General features: G+C 37.4%; 1 long non-coding RNA gene across 1 annotated transcript in view; it reads left to right on the top strand.

Annotated features, from left to right (window-relative positions):
- The window catches only part of LOC118766201, a 12,541-nt gene extending 10,630 nt beyond the window's left edge, over positions 1-1,911 (top strand). Inside the window, exon 3 of the long non-coding RNA XR_005002107.1 lies at positions 1,812-1,911. This is a non-coding gene — a long non-coding RNA (uncharacterized LOC118766201). The remainder of the gene's footprint in view (positions 1-1,811) is intronic.
- Positions 1,912-7,943: the final 6,032 nt, after the last annotated feature.

Here is a 7,943-nt window from a genome sequence, read left to right as displayed (position 1 = left end):
GCTGCAATTTTCTTTTTAGGAATAATTGTTTCTATCCGGCCAGCAAGATCTAGTTTATGTTTTAAATCTGCTCGTTTCAATCCTGCACACAAATCCAAATATATCTGACACCTCCGTTCTTTAGCAGTTGCTTGACCTTCAGAAATAACAGCCAAATTTCTTTCAAACCACACCATAGCATCATAACAACGGAAGAACATACTAGATAATATAGTCTTCCAAGTAAAAGAAAGAGATGGATGAGGATGCTTAGAAATGCCTTTGAACATGAGTTTGTTTAATCAGCACCAACTTAGAACTAAACAATAACATCATCATCATCATCACATCATCATCATCATCATCATCAACAGCAACAGCAGCGGCAGCAAGAACAGCAACAACAATAATATGTTTAAGTAAAGAACGCCAATGATGTCAACTCGATAAATCAAATCGAAATTTCAAACTTTCTTTTAGCAATTGTCTTCTCTTAAAATATTTGTAGACAGAATGAGGTCGCTTTCTGTTTTTCATTCACTTCACTGTTATTCTGTTAAATGCTGCTGATACTGGTGACGGTGATCGCGACGGTGATGTTGTTGTTGTTGTTGATGATGTTAGTGGTGGAGGTTGTGGTGGTGGTGATATCATGGAAAATGTTGCCGTTGCTTTTGTGACGACTGTTGTTATCCTTGTAACTATTCTCTTTGACTTGTCGTTTTCCTGAAGTTGAGGCACGCGCTGTTGGCAAGCGCCGTCAGCATAAATATCCCTAAAACTTCTACGTACACTTTCTTTCGTCTTTCTTCTCCCCTCTCTCTCTCTCTCTCTCTCTCTCTCTCTCTCTTGGTGTCTCATACACATACGCACACACATACATACACTGGTACATAACATATACGTTCCATTTTCTCCTTTCCGTCTTCTTCAAGTCCTCCATTATTCATCAATCTATTATATGGCTAACTAACTAGATTGTTGTGGTTATAGTGGTTTGGTGGTCAACATAAAACACAATCAGTTCTCCGTAAACACGTGTCAGCGAAGTCTTCTATGCGCATGCGCAAACCCAACCGCATTCACACATTCACACGCATAAACACTCCCACATGTGTATGTGCATGTGTATGTATGTGTATGTATATACACGCATATCGTTTATCTTATATCTCTTAATTTTTTCAATCATTGGACTACGGCCGCGCTGGGGCACCTGAAGTGTTTTAGTCGAGTAAATCGACCCCATTACTTATTTGTAACTCTTAAATTGCAGGGAGGCAAACAAACGAACACCGGTTAGCAAGCGTTGGTGAGAACAAACACAAGCACAAATACACACTTCACGTACTCGCGCACACACATACACGCAGACAGACAGACAGACAGACAGACAAACACACACACACACACGAGGCCACTTTCAGTTTCCGTTTACCAAATCCCCTCACAATGTTTTGGTTGATCCGACGCTGCATTAAAAGGCACTTGTCAAAGATGTCACACGGTGGCACTGAACATGAAAGCACGTGCCTGGGAAGCAAGGTACTTGTTACAGCGCCTCGTTGCCCTATATATGTATGTATGTTAGTTCCAACCACATAGTTCCAGGTTCAGTCCTACTGCACGACACCTTGGGCATGTGTCTTCTACTCTAGCCTTGGGTCGACCGAAGCCCTGTGAGTGGATTTGGAAGACGGAAACTGAAAAGAAGCCCGTCGTGTGTATGTGTTTGCGACTGTGTTTGTCCTCTACCAGCGCTTGACAACCAGTGCTGGTGTCTTTACATAGCCGTAATTCAGCGGGTCGGCAAAAGATTTCGATAAAATGAGTACGTGGCTTAAAAACGAAAAGTGCTGCGGTCGATTCATTCGACAATAAATTCTTCAAGGCGGTACCCCAGCATGGCCGCAGTCTAATGACTGAAACAAGTAACAGACAAACAAAGCTGAAAGATATCTATAAGGGTTTAAAGAGATCGTAAGCTCCTCCGGTTCTTTGGTTTGAACCCAGATCTTGTCAATCTATCAAGTAGCTTCCCCCGAAAATCTGCTTCCCATTCCTTGGTAATTCGAGACAGTCCAATATACGACGAAACACTGAGATCTCATTGAACTCTCCAAATATAAGATATATATCGATTTATACGTAACGGAATCGATCTTTAGACTCATAAGCTGATAACTTTACTCTATAACCCCTCCGTCATTTAGCCTCTGATTACACGAACGCGCGCGCCCACAAATGTGCACTTACAAGTTTCGAATGCATTTGTGTCTGCTTGTATTTGTGTTAGTTAGTTAATTTTTTGGCTCAAAAAGCAAAAAGCAAGGCCATGTAGGGGGACATGGAGTTATGTACAATGTGGTGTTCATGTAAAGAGTTCAGGCCACTTGAGATCAAGGGAGACTTTAAACCGAGCGGTCGTCGGCATCTTCACCATCTCGTCTGGCAGCTTATTCCACGGATCCGCAACCCGGACGGAGAAAGCCCCTGTGTATGCATACGTGTTTGTGTATGCGTAATGTTTCCTGTAGGGAAAACTTACAAATATAGGCCCCCCCCCTTGCATACATTCACATATTCAATCACACATACAAAATGGAGAACTGCATATTATATAGACACATGCAAGCTCCTTACGTGCGCGATACACAGGCTCATAAACACTTCTAAATCTATCACTTAAACAAACACTTGCAAAAGATTAGTGGACGGAAAGTTTTTTAAACGTAAATAAAAAGTGACCACACGTCATAGATGTAGCGGTGTACCTTATTTATACAAGGGATAATTTATATGACCGCACTCTGACATAAACACCACGCAAAAACTACGCCACAATCGAACACCACCACTACCACACAACCTTTGCCGGCCACAACAACAACAACAACAACTACTACTACTACTACTACTACTACTAATAATAATAATAATAATAATAATAATTCTGCTACTACTGCTACTGGTGCGACTGCTGCCACGGCTTTTGCTACTCCTGGACATTCGTACATATTATAGCGCATGTATTCAAAATACCACGTGTCATGAATACAGAGGTACACACGCAACACGCTCACACACAACCATACACACAACACTGTTGATATTTAAATTCGTGCATAACGCAGGATATAAAACACTTAGAGAGCAAGAACGGTGTGTGTGGGTGGGTGTGCGTGCAAGTGTATCTGTGCGCGTGTGTAGGGGGGGGAGGGTGTAAGTGTATGTACGTGTGTATACATGTGTATCTGTGTCTTTGTGCATATGTGTGCGTGCATATACACGCACATACACACAACAAAGACCATAGACATCAGTACAGAGACAAACAAACAGTCAACCACACACAAACGTGTGTGTGTGTCTCAACATATATATATATATATCCAAAGCCCAATACTCAAACACACATGTGTTTATACACACACACAGACATACATGCGTACACATGTGCATATATATATATATATAATGTGAATCCATTATGCAAGTGCATATGAGAGCGAGTGTGTATATTTATCTATGTTTGCAACATATATATATATATATATATATATATATATATATATATATTATATATATATATATATATATATATATGTACTATACTCACACATAAGTACACACAAGCATACGCATCTATATAGCTGATTCAAATTATGTATGTATATTTGTATGTGTGTGTCCGTGCGCGTATTATGCATATATACACGTGTAATTGAGTATTTGCATTTTGAACATATATGAGTACGCATGCACATGTTCGTATCTGCATGTATGTATATATGTATGTATGTGTATGTATGTATGTATGTATGTATGTATGTATGTATGTATGTATGTATGCATGTATGAATATATGTATGTATGAATGTATTTATGCATGCATATATGTATGTATGATTAATTGTATATATTCATGTATGAATGTATATATGTATGAATGTATGCTTGTATGCATGCATATATACCATAGAATTTTACTCTTATCAAATTTGTGACTTTGCATCGTACAGTGCTACAAGAACTTAATTGAGCGTGGTGGTCTTTGAATTTCATCTAAGACTACATGAGTATATATATATATACTTGTATATTGCTTGTTTGTACGTCCTCATGCATGCGCAAAAACGCGCATGTGTGTTAGTGTGCTGTATATAAATGTACGACTGTGTCTTGGCTTTGATTTTCTCTATTTGGGCTTTTCCTATTTTCCTATCATTCCGTTATGTTTCTTCGGAATAAGAAAGCACTAAATCCACCATAATCTGTAACCTTTCTAGACTTTCACTCCCTCCTCTAAGCTAACTAACACTATCTCCTCCGAGACCCTGCGGCGCATGTTGACCAAAATTGAGAGTATAATAGAAGAAGGTTTGCTCTTCATTCCGTAGCAGAAAAAATTCAAATAGGATCATATTAACACCAAAAATTATTTACATAAAAAAAAGGTGTTTTTTTTACGCCATTTTTCGGTGTATTCCAACCAGAAAAATGTTCACTTAAAAAGAATAACAAGCTACATAATGCAAGATTTTTACTTTTAAAAAATTCCAATTCTAAAGGGTCGAAACAAACCCGAGCAACGCCGGGCGATACTGCTAGTATATATATATATATATACATATAATAATAATTTGAGGGAATATTATTCCAAACTTACAGGGGAAAATTCAATTTAGAAATACTAAATCAAATTTCACAAAATATAATATATATATAAATTAGAAAAAAAAACACCTTTTTATCAATTCAAAATGAAAAATTAAATTACACCATCTAGAAAATTACATATAATAGAAATATTAAATATAAGGTAAAAATATATACGTTTTATTTATTATTTTGCACATTACTTAATCACCGTTATATTTTTTACCTTATATTTAATATTTCTATTATATGTAATTTTCTAGATGGTGTAATTTAATTTTTCATTTTGAATTGATAAAAAGGTGGGTTTTTTGTAATTTATATATATATATAATGTAACGACACAGGTGCTTCCCTCATTCTATTCTTTTCCTTCTCTCTAAACTTTTTCCTCTTTCCTCTTTCTGACGAAGAGCTTCTTTTTGTCATCGTACACTTTTATGCTTAGGTATATAGTGGGCTGTGTGCGTGGGTATTTTTGTCCATATAATTCAAACATGTCCATCTTTTTCAATTGTGGATTTTTTGATATCTATGTTTAATAAAGAGCGATAGCCATGCAGAATGCAGCGTGGAAACTAGTGGAGTATCAGTCTCTACTGTTTATGTTATTCCTACTGTGTGCCCTCACGGGCAAGAATACTATGTAAGGAGTAGTACTTCATCGTTATAGACGATTGTGATACTAGACCAGACCAATCACGACTAAGAACAAAAGTTCATCATCCGCATTGCAGGAGAAGACACATGTGCAATGAAGCTTTCATAACAACATTGGAGGTGCGCATTTTCCTGAATTACAAACTTTGCTTGAAGTTATACATTCTGTATTAAGTGTGATCCAAATCATTGCTTACTCTTCTTAGTCCGCGGAAGGCTACTGAAAATGCTGTCTTTCCGAAAACAGCTTAAAATTCATCGCCAATTTGTTTTGTCTGAGGACGTACTCTGACTTGTAATGGTGGACTTACTCACAAGGCAGCAACGGAAACGGAAAGAGGTCACCTGCACCACAACTAAGGAACCCTATCGAATCCTCTCCCAGACAGATATATTCTGGCATGAGCAAGGGACCTGTAACCCCACAAAGTGGTTTTAGAGTGCGATCGTTCATTATTTTGAGTATTTTCTCTAACACTATTTATTTGTGTGTTTGTGTAGACACATAAATAAATACATGTGTGTGTGTGTGTGTGTTGTGTGTGTGTGTGTGTGTGTGTGTGTGTGTGTGCATTTCATACTTTTTTCCTTCGGCAATGTAAGAAAACTCAGGAGAATGTTAAGAGAAGAAAATATTAAGAATGAACATAGAGATTCCCAAAACACAATCACTCTGAGATACGCATGCATATACAAAACTATACGCACATTAAACACACAGACACAGACACACACACACACACACACACACACACACAAATACCCATGGATATATCTATATCTCTCTGATTGTCTGTCTAACTGTTTATCTATAAATCAATTTATCTATTTATCAAGCCTTCTATCCCTTTATACGTGCGGGCGCGTACACACACACACACAGTATCAGGCGTTCTATCTCAGCCCCTTTCTGTACGTATGTGCCTGTATACATATATATGTATACATACATATACATGCAGGCATACAGGCATACAAACACACACACTCATATATATATATATATATAATATATATATATATATATATATGTATGTATGTATGTATGTATGTATGTATATATATATATATATATATATATATATATGACACTTTCACGAATACACAAATGAACTACACAAACAACATTACTCATCCCAACAGACAAAAATATACGCTCACACGAACGTATATACGTGTATACAAAGGAGATGTATCTATAAGCAATGCTTATAAAAGTACACGCGTTCTGTATATTCAAGCATACACGCATACACAACCATGCGCAAGCACTCAACCACACACACACAGATGTGCGTATATGTGTGTGCCTTAATGTGTGTATGTATATACATTTACAAGAATCACACAAACAACACCTGTATATATATATATATATATATATATATGCTTATGACTATGTATGCATATACGAATTTACGCACAAAATGACTTCCTTACTCATATACATACAAACAGCCGCACTAAAGACCATGAAAGCTCTTGCACTCATACACACGCACACATGCGCGCCCACTCAAAATGGCGCGTGCTAGTTCTGTTTATGTTACTGGCTGGCCTTTATGTTATTCGGTCACAGTTATTAAAGTAAAATCTATGCGATTCTTCAATGCTTGGATAGTTTGCCGCCCAAATATTTATGGCGGAGAAAGTAACATATTTATGGAAGCCTTGCAAACTGCTTTATGGTAGCCTACAAACATATTTATGGAAGCGCAGTCAGATATAATTATGAAATGACCAAACAAAAACACACGCACACACAAGACGTTCATACATAAGCAAGCTATGAAGTACACATGCGCACACGCCCGCATATACACGCATATATACACACACTCACACGTGCAGATAATGGCCGGTACATTTTCTTTGGATTGTGCATACTATCTATATATCATAGCGATAAAGAGGGAAGAGGGAAAGAAGAAAATCGGTGGCGAACAAGGTTGAGCGAAAGAAATGGGTGTTAGTGTGTGAAAATACTTTGTTGTAGTTTGTGTGAATATACTGACTTGTATGTGTCTGTATGTAATAGTACATTTACGTACGCGTGTCTTTATATATATATATGTGTTTATGCTTGTGTGAGTTTGTATGTGAGTTTATAAGTGTTTGCGTATGATTGAACCTGGTTCTACTTGTTTGTACGTGTTCGTGTTTGTATGTCTGTATCTCTGTTTGTATGCCGTTGTACGTGTAATAATGTGTGTTGGCTGTATGTGTTTGTACGTGAAAGCAAAAGAGAGAAACGGAGAAGCTACAGACAGTGGGAAGTATCGGAAAAAGATGCCATGTTTAGGGCATATTTGTTTCAAAATTGTAACGTAGGCATTTGGCCGAGCTGGAAATCTCTCCAATGAAATTTGGATGTGTATTAGAATACACGTTTAAATGACCTATGAATTATTACTTCAAAATGAGGGTTCCCTCTTTAAACTATCAGTGGACGCTGCTCGGTTGGAGAAAGAGATAAAAGGTAAAAGCAACGGAAAGCGTAGAGGAAGTGCATTAGAATCTAATCGAGTAACGAAAGATGGTTCACAATAGATAGGCTTCAAGTAAGACAACTTAAACGGATGCGCCGGAGTATATTTCATGTGATTTATTTCACAAAAGTTCGTTCTTTCCATTACTCTTTTACT

This window comes from Octopus sinensis, linkage group LG1, assembly GCF_006345805.1.
Source record: "Octopus sinensis linkage group LG1, ASM634580v1, whole genome shotgun sequence".
NCBI classification, from domain to species: Eukaryota; Metazoa; Mollusca; class Cephalopoda; order Octopoda; family Octopodidae; genus Octopus; species Octopus sinensis.
This window is presented reverse-complemented; position numbering and strand designations above follow the sequence as displayed.